A 15035-nucleotide genomic window follows, 5' to 3' on the forward strand; every position below is an offset into this window, starting at 1 on the left:
CTGTTTACATTTTAGTGACTTGCAATGTCTTATTTAACAAGACTCTTTTTAAAATATAGACAAGGAAAAAGTTAACTTTTGTGAAGTTTTTGTTTTTTTCCGCTCGGAATTTGAAATACATGTACCGATTATAAGGGCTTCAACAAATGATTGTTTTAATAATTGATCAATCATTGTGTCAATTATTAGATGAATTGGATAAAAAACAAAATTAAACCCTTTATTCAAAACAGGGGCCCGGTGGGCGAGTGGTTCGCGCATCAACCTCACAGTGCACAGGTACCGGGTTCAATTCCAGCTCCGGCCTCCCTGTATGGTGTTTGCATGTTCTCCCCGTGCCTGCTTGGGTTTTCTCCGGGTACTCTGGTTTCCTCCCACCCCCTCCCCCCCCCAAAAAAAAAGAAAAACGTGTGGCAGGCTGATTGAACACTCTAAATTGTCCCTCGGTGTGAGTGTGAGCATGGTTGTTTGTTCGTCTGCGTGTGCCCTGCGATTGGCTGGCAACCGGTTCAGAGTGTCCCCAAGCCTGCAGTCCGAAGACAGCTGGGATAGGCTCCCGCACCCCCCGCGACCCTTGTGAGGATAAGCGGAAAATTGATGGATTATTTCAGGGGATTCTTTGAAATTAACACTGCAGAAAAATGCATGCACAAACTAATTATGATTTTGTTACTGATTTGGTCTGCAACATGTCAGAAAATAGGCAACAGAGATGATTGCTTTCCAATGTATTTCTTGCTGCAGTTAGCTTAGCTTCTTCTTTCTGACATTGTACACATAAATAAGCAGGTACTGGAGACAGAAAAAAAAATGCCTCAAGCATTTTTAACCGAGGTACCCAAATTCCTGGAGGACCCATTTCAACGCTACTCGGGTGTACATTGCCTCTCACCCTGATTCAGCTGGGCTCGAAAATGGATAGATGATGTATTTAGGTAGTAGATCAGGTCTTTTTTTTTTCAACTTTCAACTTGTGCTGTTGGAGTGTTTGGATCAAATATGGGCTACACAAACCAGAAAAAAACAGATGATTATGTCCTCCGCGTCAGCATTTGCGAACGTCTCCTCTATTAATACCAATTAGTCCTCCGGCTATCCTTTTTATTTAATGCGAGAGACAGCTGATCTCCTCCTTAGGGCTTGACGACTTCTCGCATGCGAGCAACCAGTTTGCATGTTGACAAGGGTGTGTCTACCTGCCCTGCACGCTCTGTTTGGTAAGTGCTGCCACTCATAAGCATCGTGAAGAAGATGAAGCGAGCCTGCAGTTCTCACTAGCAAGGTGATGGAGGAAAAAGCCTATGAATCAATGTGCTTGTCTTGACTGCGAGTCGTCATTGTTGTAGTTTAACGGGTGGAAAAAATATCTTTAACACAGAGTTCACAAGCACCGGGTGTTACTCTTTAGCTTTATGCATGGTAATGATAAACAAATAACACCCGTGAGGACGTGGGAAGAATCGCAACATATTTTTATAGAAACGGAAACGAATACCAGCCACAACATTAATATCACAGGCACAATACAGTACTGTACAATAAAATCAAATATTCTGCCAATTCAAAGGTAGTAACCCAAAGTCAGTTAAGACTTGAGGAAAAGCACGTGAGAAAATGCATGTATGTGGATGCATCAAAATGAGGAATTAACCATAATATTTTGGTTACCTCGATTAGTTACACGGGAGTCAAAAATACAGTGAATTCATTGTTCAGTATTCACAAATTCAACAATTGGTGAGTTTTTGGGTAGAGCCTAACCACTGTTGTTCAAGGAAAAACTCGCCTGTTTGCAAGAACCATGAATAGCATTTTTTTTAACACTCAAAACAAAATACTGTATTGTATTGTAGTGTGTCTTCAATTGGGCCAAGAAACTATCAATGCTGGCAATAAAATATGCCCCAAAACACATCAAACTAGTTGTCAGTCCATTCATCCGTTTTCCGACCCGCTTTATCCTCACAAAGGTCGCGGGGGGAGCTGGAGCCTATCCCAGCTGTCTTCGGGCATTCAAATTCCCAGTTGTCATCTGACAGTAGGAGGGGGACACCCTGAACCAGTTGCCAGCCAATCGCAGGGCACACAGAGACGAACAACCATCCACGCCCACACTCACAACAAGGGACAATTTTAAGTGTTCAATCAGCCTTCAATTCATGTTTTTGGAAGGTGGGAGGAAACCGGAGTACCCAGAGAAAACCCACGCTGGCCCGGGGAGAACATGCAAGGGAGACCGGAGCTGGAATCGACCCCTGCACCTCTGCTGCCCACTAGTTGCCCGATCAACCAAAAATCATCTGCTCACCCAAGCTTGCTCCGCTCCAAGCACCCAACACGCCTATCCTATCACAGCTCTAAAAACAGCCGTGTTAGATTTGCAATGAACAGTCAGTGTAAACCGATGATGTGGGATTGTCTACATCTGCTGTTTGGGATCACGATAGTTTTGCCAAACGCGGACGAAATACAGCATCCAGATCCATGGAAATAAAATATGACAAAACCTATCCATGAAGTAACAAATTTCCCCACAAACCCAGGCCTCGGCAAAAACATTATTACTCAGCACGATAAATGATACTCCTGTGATTTGCTATACAGTTGAATGTTAATAATTTTACAGCCAACTGCACCACTACAGTTCTTCACTATAAACGGTAAATATCATTAACTATCTTTTCTGTTTCAAACCTGAACTGTGTGATCAGATCAAATACTCCCACACGCTGTAGATTGACCAGCTTCTCTTTCACGTTTGACAACAAAAAGGGAAATTGATTTGGTTTGGTGTGTCTGAAGTCATCTCGAAAAAGAAGTCAAATCGACAAAAAAACGCAACACAGTCTTTAGGTTACAACTAAGGAAATTCAATTTAATGTAGATGATTATCGTAATATGGTAGCTGTTTTTCTATTTGTATGTCTGAATAATGGATTTTTTTTCATCACAAGTTTAGATTGTTGTGGTTTGCTCAACTAGGATTCAGAGACTTTATGGAGTTGATGTGTCTGCGAGGGAAGGACATTGTAAAACGACTTGACATGTTGTTTTGGATAAAGTGCTGTGTCATCGTTTTGTTGTTATGGTAACAAGGGCGGAGGTCGCACTGGCTAAATGACACAGGCGTGTCACCAAATTAAAAACCCTCTCGTTATTGTTGAATTTTGTGTGATGGAAGTTTTGAAAACATGAACGCAAACAAGGATTTGGAGTAGAACAATGTTACACGCTTAAGGCTGGAAAAACAAAACAAAGAAATACATTTTAAAACTACAGAGGCAGTACAGTATTTTATGAAATGACACAGTAACAAGTAAATAGAATGTAAATAATTAAACAGTTTGTGCAGCATGATTTCATACAATTATTGTGCTGGTTCCTTCTTTAAAATCACATATTCAGTTTAAATGCATCTCTCCTTTTATTATTGATTTTATCTGTGTTTTTATTGTTCTTGTTTTGGTTGTAAAGTGTCCTTGAGTGTCTTGAAAGGCGCTTATAAATAAAATGTATTATTATTATTATTATTATTATTATTATTATTATTATTATAGTGTGTGTTACTCAGGCCACCGGGTGGCAGCAAAATGCATGTATACTGTACGTATACACAAGAAGAAGACTGTCACAACTGCACAAAAACTTAATTAATGTTTAGTAATATCATTGTTTTTTCACAACAGATAAATAATAAACTGTATGTCTGTGAGTATTGTTATGTCTGGCTTCACGTTTTGTGGCATCATTTTTGTTCAACTTGCTTTAAGGGTTATAACACAAATACATTGGTTCTAGTTTTGTCAGCCCGCTATGAGGTTTTGTATTGTGTGCTACAATTAAGGTAAATGGACAAATCTGTGGTTGTTTACATAAGTATGGACCGTGTTGTTATCTTTTTTTTATGTTTAGTTTGACACTAAACTTCAATTCGGAGTGGCAACAGTCTGATGCCTCTTTTTGTAATAATTGTTTACTATCTGCCAAATTCCTGCTTGTGAAGGGAATATTTGTCTTTGTTAAAAAAAAAGTAAAACAAATGTTTGTTGGAGGGGGGAAAGGATTAATGGCATCCATCCACCCATCCATCGAATTTCTAATCCGCTTTTCCTTACAAGGGTCGCGGGCGTGCTGGAGCCTATCCCAGCTGTCTTCGGGCAGTCGGCAGGGTACACACTGAGCTGGTTGCCAACCAATGGGAGGATTAATGGAATTCCAATTAATTTCAAAGGATGAATTATGTCATCTGCCTCCCCTCCCTCCAGTCTGCCCACTGCAATACTGTCGCCATCCAGGCTCCCATCACAGCAAACCAGAGCAGCAACTGAAAGAAAGGGATGCAAAAAAAATCTACAGAGGAGGAAAGAAGTGATAAATGAAAGCAGGTGGCGATCGGGGCGGAGCAAGAAAACAACGAGGCAATAAGATTTTGGCGGCCTAATGGCGACGATGCAGGGGATGCATGTGAAGGCTGGAGAAAACAAGGCCAAGGAAGGGGGTTGAACTATCACAGCTGTGAAACGGGGGCGAGGCAAGGAAACGAAGAAATGGACATTTGGGCAGAGAAGGGACGTGCACGAGCAGAAAGGAGGACATCATGAGGGGATGAAAAGATGCAGCCTTGCAGAGGTAAAGAGGAGAAATGACTGGAGGGAAAGCTTTTGTTCTTCTGTGGGCAACACAAAGCAATATCGTGTCTTTGTGTCTCAGTGACTCCCTCCGCTTTTCTGCTCCATGAGCCTTTCTTCACGTAGAGTAAATCCCACAAACAGGCAAGAAATATGCCCCTGAATCAGAGGGACAAAATACTAACACGGTAAGGTATGAGTTTCAGTTTCTATTCTGATACATTATCACTAGCACTGGACGACAGCAACGTATCATTAATGATGGGTCAACAATTCATGGAGCTTTAAAGCGGCGCTCCTCAAATAAAATGAGCCAAATGTAAAGCTTACAAATCGAAACTCAGAAAGAAAAACGAGCCAAAGGTCATTTTCAAAATTTTGCAATTGAGCATAACAGACGATATTGGATTGGATTGGATAAACTTTACTGTCAAATGTACTGTATGTGGAACATACAGCACAGATGAAATATTTTTTTTGCTATCATTGCTGCGGCACATTAATGTGCCCTGACATCATGCTGTGTGCTGCAGGGCATTATGGCAAATTTTCACTTTATTGGTGGAAAATTTACTACAAAAAAAAAAAAAAAACATATCTTTGTCTATTGATCCATGCCAGCGACATATAGTGATCAGCAGAATGATTAAATGTGCTTCCACTTGATGGCAGAAATTGCATAATTAATTGCAATCAAATAGGGACATGTTTATCCTTTTTTTTTTAGAACAGGCTTTTGTGACATTTTGTTTTGCGGCGTGCTGTGATGTTTTCCCTCATATAAAATAAGCGCATTGGCTCATTAAAGGTTACGAAACACTGACCTCGATGATATTGATTACGATTTCATCCGATGGAACATAAGTTCATAAGAGGACCTCAATTGTGGACACAAAGTGCCATTGTCATTTAAAAGATTGATGTACTGGATAAATCCCCCAGATCTTATAACAGTCATAAAACGTTAAAGCACTATCCTGTTTAAAAAAAACAACAACAAAAAAAGACAAAAATGGATTGAGCCCACTCTAGTTCTCAGTGGCTCAATTGCTGTCCAAGTGCCCCCATGCATGTGGCTAAAGGTGCAGTGGGCCGGCGCGATGCCCGACAGCCGCTCCGTTTGGCTCGAGACAACACTCGTTATGCCAAGCTGCTGGCAAACAACAACAATGACCCTCTAATAGAAGAGTAAACATACTAATAGGCCAGGAGGTGCTACAGTGAATGTGAAAGATGTTGTGCACCACGCGTGCTTTACTGGTGAAGAAAAATAGAACAGACTCCACCGAGCGTCGACAGACTGAGCGTCGACAGACAAGGCAATATTGACAAATTGAACAGTGTCATGTGTACACATTTTAGGCATACAGTATCGATAAATTACATCCATCCATCCATGCCCTTCAGGAGACTATTCAAGCTGACTTTGGGGCAAAAGGTAGGATACACTCTGGACAAGTCACCAGTCAACAATTATTTACACTCACATTCACCCCTCAGGGTCAAATTAGAGTTTTGGGATACAATTGTGCCACCCTTGTCCATTTAAGATGTCAGCATTGTCTGAGCCTGGATTTGGGTTGTTGACCTACTTCTGTATGTCCACTACCACCACCGTCACCACCAGTGTTGGAGACGGATACAAATTTAGGTACATTTATGTTTTTCTCTTTCAGATGTTTTCATTTGGGAAGCATGGTACACCACCTACATTTGCTGCAGTTATCCAGTTGTAGCCAAAGCTTCTCATCCGTTGGATTAATATGCACCTCGGTATGTCAAAAATGGAGCATGAGAATGGAGGGCCAATGTGTGTCACAATTCTTCCATGTCCACAGGGAGTCTCGTCTGCACTGCAATGCAGTAAAGAGAAAGAGGAGGGGTTGTTTTTCGGTTCCAATCAACTGTTCATTGACCAGTGGAGAAAATAATCACGTTAGGTGCTTGTGTGTGCGCGTGTGTGTGTGTGTATCGTGTTCTGCTCTTGCGCACTTGCAGCCAATCTCACTACAACACAAGTAAACCGAGTGGTGTGATTCAAACATCTGTTAAAAGCTTATGTGTGTTCACCGAGCGACATCAGGACAAAGTGCACTGACAAGGCAGTTCTCTGAAACTCTGACGTGAGGCCAACATGGCACCGATACTAATGTATTCATTTGTTGACTACCAATACAGTGTCATGCAAAATATTGGATTCGTGCAGCAGACAAAATTATTTTTACTGTAGACTGAAAATAACAAAGAAGACTGAAGTCCTATGTAGAGCAGGGACGTCCAAACTATTTCCACTCAGGTCCAAAATTAGGAAAGAGAGGAAGGGGAGGGTCAGTCAATTCAATATGCTTCATCAACATCTCAGATTGGTATTGTTGACGGAAAAGCAAAACAAAAAAATAAAATAAATAAAAAACAATAATTAGCTTTAGAGTCAGTATCAACATTTGAGACCTTGATTTTCTTCAAAAGGCAGTTACCCCTCAATGACAGGGTGGACAGCAATTTTAGGGACACATGCAAAGTGCTCAGGATGATGATAAAAATGGAGTATGCATGATAAAAATTACAAATTTTGTAAAATAACCTATTGTGGACAATGTAAAAAAAAATTATTTAGTATACTTTAGCCTTTTATTACACTCACTGTAGCTAGGAGTGTGTGGGAAAAGACAAAACCAAGTACATCCAGTGAAAAAAACCTGTAAAATGAAGGAAGCACATTTGAAAGGACTTATCATTGGACTGGTATGCGTACAAATGTTTGGCTCGGTTATAAGAAAACCACAGTGATTCATTATTCTGCTATATTTTCATGGAAACAGGGTGATTCTGATGAGGGCACCAAGGACACTTTATGGTGATATTGACCAATTAGTATTTTTTTTTTTGTGTGTGTGTGTGTGAAGAAAAACGTAATATCTTGTAATGTTGACATGTATTGACAAAAAAAAAATTTTTGAACAAAAAAAACAGTATGCCACATTTTAACATTTTAACTTTTTTTCTTGGAAACTTTGAATGTGGGTCATGTCTAATTTTTTTCTTAAGAATAACTTACAGAGGGCCACTGATGGTGGGCAGGCCGGACTTTGGACATCCCTGCTGTAGAGTAAGCATTTTAGCTGCTACAGAGGAAACAAACAGCAACTGAACGGCCTTGAACTGTTGACCTCTTGTCTCGTATTGAGCTTTTGAACCTTTTCAGTATACAGTATATCCAAAATGGTTCTACCCTTATTGCAACACCAAAAACCCCTTCCACTAAAATGGTCAAAGTCTTGGAAGTTACCGCTTAATTGATTGATCCATCGAGTGTTCGGATATACCCCATAGCATGCCTTTAATTTGTATTCTTCTTCTTGGAGCCTTTAAAATGATCCCTTCACAAACCTTCCATCCTTCTTTCTTCTTTTTTTTAAACATTTTCTTACCACACGGTGTCCCTCATTGTGGCCTGTGGCATGTTTCACAATGTTAGCCTGCACACCAAAGTCAAACTGGTGTAATGCATGTCCCCAATGCCGCATTCATCCATCCCTCCTCCCTTCTGTCCATCTCTTCATTCCCAGTCGAGCCCCCAGGGGTTTTCTACATTCCTGCTTTGCTCCTTGCTTGCTTGCATCCATGCCTCCACTCTCTCATTCGCTGCCTGAAGTCACCCACGGCTGCTTCTTCCTCCTCCTCCCTCCTCGTCCTCCTCCCCTGCAGTGACTCCTCTGCCACTGTGAGCCATGCTCTCTTTCTGTCTTGGGCTGCGGTGTGAGAATGGGGTCATTGTTGCTCTGTGGCGATGTGTACATGCGTTTGTGCTGTGTCTGTGTGTGTGTGTGTGCGTGTGGGCTCCTGATCCAGCGCCAGTGTGTCCTGCTGTCCAACCTCCATGCGCACGCATACTCAGTGCACTGTACTGGAGAAGAGACACAGACACGCCTGAATATGGATGGTCATGAATACACAGCTTGTCTTGTAATTGTTCTGTAATCCACAAGGACAGTGATGCTACTGATACCGCACTGGGTAAAATGAAGTAGCATTCTACTGTATACGAGACATGTAGTTCAACCTGCTTTTTTTTTTTAAACAGGAGTACAAGAGGTTGTACAGTGAAATTGCATCTGGAAGGATGCTGGAGTACCCAATGAAAACAGCACAGGCACAGAAAGAACATGCAAGCTCCACATGAGAAGTCTGGAGCCAAAATTTGAACCCTGAATGCCAGAAGTGTGAGGTAGACATTCTAACCACTTGTTCTCCTGACTTAAATGTAGGGCTCATGGTATCTTCAATATTTTTCCTGGTTAAATCCCATGTTTTGTATGGGCCCTTGTTGCTAGGCAGAATTCACATGGGTCAGACATAACCTCCCCAGATGCCAGTTAAAAATGTCCACAAATGGAAAAAAAAAGGTGAGTGTGGATGCAATCTCCATAGACAACCTCCTTGTATCTAATGGCATGAAATACAAATTTCCTTGATAAAATAATGAGTTTTTTCTTACTTCAAATATGTGCCTTGCCTCAATAGAGGTTGGGGATCCCTGCAGTAATGTACATTGCATTGCGTAGGAGCAAGGTGGCATAACAAGTAATTAAGTTTAAATATAAAAATATAAATGCTGGAACTAGTGGGACACTGCCCCCAAAATGCACTTTTTTTATATTTGTTTTATATTGTAATTTAAACTCTCAAAGAGGTAATAATCTTAAATAAAAAAAATTATCATAAATGTATAGTTTCCAGTAGTGCCTTACTGCACTGGATCATACCAGAAGGTGCTTCAAATATTTGAGTTACCTTATCGGCTTAAACCGGAGTACAATTCCATCTTTATAAAGGAAAATTAGATGCAAGGGATGTTAAAATGTGGCCCATTAAAGTCATGAAGTAATTTTGTAGTGTGGGGGTTCACCAACAGGTAGCCCTCAAGGACCACATGAGTAGCCCATCGGCCTGTTCTAAAAATATCAAACCAGTGATGGGACATTGTGATTTCTTGGGAAGTGACCAGGTGAAAATGTGAACAATGGCCGAGATTTATACAGTAGAAATAAAGTGCTCCATATTAATATTTCCAGTTTCTGTTTCCTAACTATTGGGATAAATTGTTAACATGATCAGTGTCTTCACATTTAATTATAAAAGATAAATCGCATAAATTTGTTATTCCAAAAGTGTGTCTCAAACGGGTAGCCCTTTGCATTAATCGGCAACCAAAGAGTAGCACTCAGTTTCAAAAAGGTAGGTGACCCCCGCTGCGGTGTAACTTTAATCCGCAACCATGAAATGCTTCAGTGTGAAAGCTTGAGATGTGAAAGTGGTCGCGGTCCCATCATTTCTAGTTTGCACTCGTCGAAGTTAGTCACCATGTCACTCTCTGAAAGATTAGCTCGCGGGACCAGCCACCACTCTAATCCCCTTCCTCAACAGCCCCACTCTTTACTCTAATAGGCACAGCCAGACGCAGTCACACTGTATTTTACAGGCCTACGCACCATATCTCGCCTCCCTAATCTGTTTAGCAGCTAATAAAGCATTTGTTTGCACTTTAGCTAACTATGTTAAATTTTAACCAAAGGAGGAATAAACAGAAGATGCCGATTACATTTGATTTCTTTTTTTTTCTGGGAATTACGTGACACTATTAAAAAAAAAAGAAAAAAAAAAGACATTCGACAAGCCTGCCTCGAGACGTGAGGGCTCCCTCTATTCAGATGATTGTTGACTTAGTAAACACAGCTTCCATTTGAAGCAGTAAAAACAGCATGCGATGTCAGCCTTGCTTGCTTGTCTCGGCTCATGCATGCATTCACGCATCTTGTTGTACACTTTTAAAACAATTGTGACTGTTCGGCCAAGTGTTTGTCTACAGCAGGTGTCCCCAAACTTTTTCCTGTGAGGGCCACATAACTTTTCCCTTCTCTGATGGGGGGCCGGTGTCAGTTTGTAACATCAACGATCGTAGGGGAGCTTAAAAAATTTATTGTTTCCCAGAAAGCCACACATAACCAAATAACCCTTGCCAGGTTCTTTACAGAAAAAAAAGTCAGGAAACAAATAATAACAGTATTAATGAAATAAATAATAACTAAATAACCCTCTCTGAGTTCTTCACAGAAAAAACAGGAAATAAATAATAACTAAACAATTCTCTCTCTTTATCGCCCATTGAAATCCACAAAAAAAGAGTTCTGCCATCTACGAGAACGCCACCTATCTTGTCTTGTTTATGTCTGCTACCGTCTTGTTCACGTGTTCTACTAATTGATCTGAGACACAACTAAAACACTGAAACATTCTATGGTGTGTAAATAACTTTGTGACTTTGATTTCAACCCTATTTGCGTCAAGGGTCATTTTGCCCCGAAAACCACCTTTGTACTTTTTTTGTACAGCTTCCATGGAAATGTGAATAAAAACAACATTTCAATTTTTCTGCAGTTGGGGACAATCTAGGAAAAGTCATAAAATTCCAAGTTAAAAAATCATCATTTAGGGAGGTTTGGGGGCGTTTTTAACACAGTGACGGGTCATTTTGACCCAAGGACAAAAGGAGGGTTAGAGGGCCGGGTCAAATGTGTAGTTTGGGGACCCCTGGTCTACAGTGACCGAAACCAGAAAACTGTGGCCATCATAAAAACTTTATTAATGCTATGGGCAAATACTAGGTAACATTTTACATTTGATCACTATTTCCTTACTGGCAAAATAGGGATAAAAGGGAAAGGGTAGACACAAAAACAGAGATTAAATTTTAGGAATATTTAAAATCCTTCCATCCGTCCTCCATTTTTTTTAGGGGGAGTAATTATCCTGAATGGGGCCGACTTTGGGCATGCAGCAAAAACATCGAGAAACAACCACTCACATTGCCATTCACACCTACTGCCAATTCAGAGTCTTCTGTAAACAAAACATGCATTTTTTTTCAAATGTGTCATTTTCTTTTCACAAATTGTCCAGCTCGGAGCCGGGTGACCTATTTTGCAAAATGGTCAAACGCAGGGAGGGAATTGCGTTGTATTAAAAGTACCTGTAATTATGAAGCAATGGCCATTTAATATTGCTACAAATGATCACACCAAACAATTCAAGGGAGGTGGATTTGCTGATATGACCCAAGAAACCTTTGTCAAAATGTCTAAATTACCATAAATTACCATGAAAAGTGGAAAATATAGAGGAAGAAAAACGAGAGAAAGGAGGTGGCAAAGATTTAGTCATTAGAAGCATCGGTTGTGTTGAGCCAGTTACTATGCACATTTGTGTCCTGTTAGTTTAGTCAATAACTTGCATCTTAGCTCGAACACGGTGTGTAAATTAAAGGGATGTGCATATCGCCAACAAAAGTCGATAAGACATGTAGTGTCTCAGACGGTTTAATTTAAACTGGAATGGTTCGATTCAGTGGGATTACGATTCAATTTGATAGAATGCGGCTGAGTTTGACAAGTTAAGGTGCGATGTGTTTATTTTACAAAATGAATGAGGTAGGTGAGTCGGTCAATGTAGGTTACTGTAAATGTGGCATTTCCGTCAAAGATCTGTATATTTTAAAAATATATATTCAATGCATGTATTGATAAATTACATTACGATAAGATTCAGTTTGAATCAATTAACTCACATCTTTTAAATCAAAACCAAATTTCTGATTGGAATCGTTTTTATTATCCCCTAACTAATTAGCAAATCAGGAGTTTTCTGTAGCTAGGTGGCATGGGGGGGGGGGGGGGGGGGTCTTAACTCAGGAGGCGTTATTGGCCTATTTATGCTTTTAGCAGGTTTATCCTACTTGTCCAAAACGTTACAGTTCAAAATTGTCAAAAAAATAATGCAATTTTTTTGTATGCATATGCAAGCCACCAAGAACGGGGGCACAATATCAAATCTCTCTTTGGGTGCCAAATTGGGGTGGGCCAGCTCTGGTCCAGCTGCATGGGACAAATGTGTCAGAATGGGCAACCAATGTATATTCTGATAAAATTTCCTACATCTGTCAAAATAAATTGAACAATGATAACAGGCAACAAAACAACAACAAAATAAATTGACGCACAGCCTTCATTTGTTGAGTTGTGCCCTGGATGCACCTTTCACATCTCATGTTTGAACATTCTTAATGGCAGCGGCATTTTCACTGACGTGTATGATGAACCACAGCCATGCTCTCAGACGTCAAATGAATATACTGTGGAAATTGTAGCATCGCGAAGAAAGCGACAATTTCTCACGTTCGCACTCAGAGAGAGTGTGTCATTTTTTATTAGCACAAACAGCAGCAAAACTTCCCGCGCCAACCGAGACCCGCCGAAAGTCGGTTTCCATAGAAACCAGCAATAAACATGGCGGTCCTTAAAGGGACTGCAATTATTTCTACCCCGTTACCAAATCTTGAACTCTCTGACACGCATATGCAACATTGCATTCACACGTTTGCAGTTGGTGGTGAATTATATATATAGAAGTCACTACAATACTGTATTACTGTGTAAAGTTGGATAGCAACGAGAAGACGGCCTCTTTATGAAACCTAGTGAGACCGGCGCCCTGCGCTGTGAGAAACCCGAGGCTGATGCGGGATCAGGCTGACAGGTAAAGCATGACCAAGAGGCCAATGACTAGCCTGCTCACAAACATGAAGTGACATCACTCTAAAGGAGGTCATGGTAATCAGATTATCCCCCGGCCATAGCCTCACCAGGTTAAAACGGCAGAATATATAAACATACACTGGCATGATTTATAAATTACGAGGGGATAATTTTAGAGGAACGATTACGAGCGAGCCCAAAATAAAGCTCAGTTAAAACATACATACACAGGCACTCACTCAATGAATAGCATGACATAAATGGCCTTGATAAGTTTTTTTTTTTTTTTTAAAGAGGCATAGCAGAAGGAAACATCATACTGAGCTCCAAGCCCATGGAAGGTATGAGAAGAGGCTCTGTTAGCAACGCACCCATGCCAAGTGGTTTGCGGTTTGAAGAGGATACCTGAGAGCAGTGCACCCGCACAATAAACTGAGATGTAACCCAAAACGGAGATGAACCACTGTTTACCCCCTGCACTCTCCTTCTCTTGTTCTTTCCCATCAGTCGCCTGACTCGCAGGTCATCCATGCGCTCTATGGACTCCAGTACTACCCACAAGCATTTTTCTTCTCAATTGATTTTTGAAAATATGAGTTGCGCCAAGAGGGAAAACAAACTCAAATCGAAATAAAAAAGAGATAGATCTGTGCCACATTAATGCGCGTCAAACATGGAAGAACATGACAAAACTTGGCGATACCATTAGATGCCGAGTTTTGTTACACCCAATTGGGTACTGTCACATTTTGTTATGGTTACCTCATTTTGCTACCACAGACCAGGTTTCTCATCTGCAAAATGACTTCGGTGGCAAATTTTTGGCATCCTTGCCAATCACAATCGGTTGGCCATCCCAGACCCCAACGAGTCTTTTGCCAATCAGTTTTGTCCACAGTGGCCTGAAATGCGATTGCCATGGTTACGGGCAACATAATGTAAACGTAGCTTAACATGCATGATTTTCGAAAGGGAGAAGGAAGCCGCAGTACCTGGAGGAAAACCCACACGTGAGACTTGAATCTGAATCTGAATCTCCTGACTGTGGCTGTGACTACAACAACATGCTGCCCCAAAGCAATGATAATCATTGAAGTTTGACTAATTTTTCACCACAACGGCACCAAACCTGTTGGGAACAGAAATTGATACTGGACCAGCTAATTTGGTTCACGTTCCACTACAATTCACACGACCCAAAAAATAAATAAATAAAACACGCCAAGTGGATTGTAAAGTGTATTTTGATTAAAATGGATCAAAGCTCATGCTAGGGTGAAAGCATCCTTCATTTCTCACTGTATTGTCCCCCCTTCCCCAAAAGACAATGCCAGGCAACTAAGTTTTGTTGACTCTGGTATTTCAACACAACCTCCGGGGTTTGTCTCGCAGCTATTTATTCCGAAATTGATGCACATGTTCCACTCGCACCACGATGCTCAAGTGTCTCAAAGCAAGATCCAGGGGAAGGTATTAGGGAGGGTCCAAGAATTGACACAAACACAGTAGCATTTCTTTTATGCTGTCATTTACAAGGAGACAATAGTTGAAATTAGGGCATTGACATTTAACGCAGTGGCCGATAGAGGCTAGAAGCTGCATGACTCAGCGGCACAGAAGCAATGCCATGTACAATAGCATCCACTAGTGCCCACCCCCTTACCGTCAGTGGAGCTGCATAATGGGAAGTTAAAGAAATAGAGAATCAAAGATGCAAATGATGCCAAGAGGATTGTGGCCTTTTTCTGCGGATCAGCGATATAAGCGTGTTTATGCTACTCTTCGACTGTCTCACCCTTTTGAAAAGAGCCTTTAG

At 40.9% G+C, this 15035-nt stretch overlaps 1 protein-coding gene and 2 long non-coding RNA genes across 3 annotated transcripts in view; 1 reads left to right on the forward strand and 2 right to left on the reverse strand.

The window, feature by feature from the left end:
* The window catches only part of LOC127609428 (uncharacterized), a 353255-nt gene that overhangs the window by 27592 nt on the left and 310628 nt on the right, over positions 1-15035 (reverse strand). The gene's annotated exons all lie outside the window — the stretch shown is intronic.
* Positions 1-15035, reverse strand: part of map3k10 (mitogen-activated protein kinase kinase kinase 10) — a 30619-nt gene that overhangs the window by 11598 nt on the left and 3986 nt on the right. The window lies entirely within an intron of this gene.
* Positions 3566-10311, forward strand: LOC127609423 (uncharacterized). Its single transcript, XR_007964553.1, has 3 exons — positions 3566-4629; positions 4711-4816; positions 6305-10311. It is a non-coding gene; the product is annotated as an uncharacterized LOC127609423 (long non-coding RNA).

This window comes from Hippocampus zosterae, chromosome 10, assembly GCF_025434085.1.
Source record: "Hippocampus zosterae strain Florida chromosome 10, ASM2543408v3, whole genome shotgun sequence".
NCBI classification, from domain to species: domain Eukaryota; kingdom Metazoa; phylum Chordata; class Actinopteri; order Syngnathiformes; family Syngnathidae; genus Hippocampus; species Hippocampus zosterae.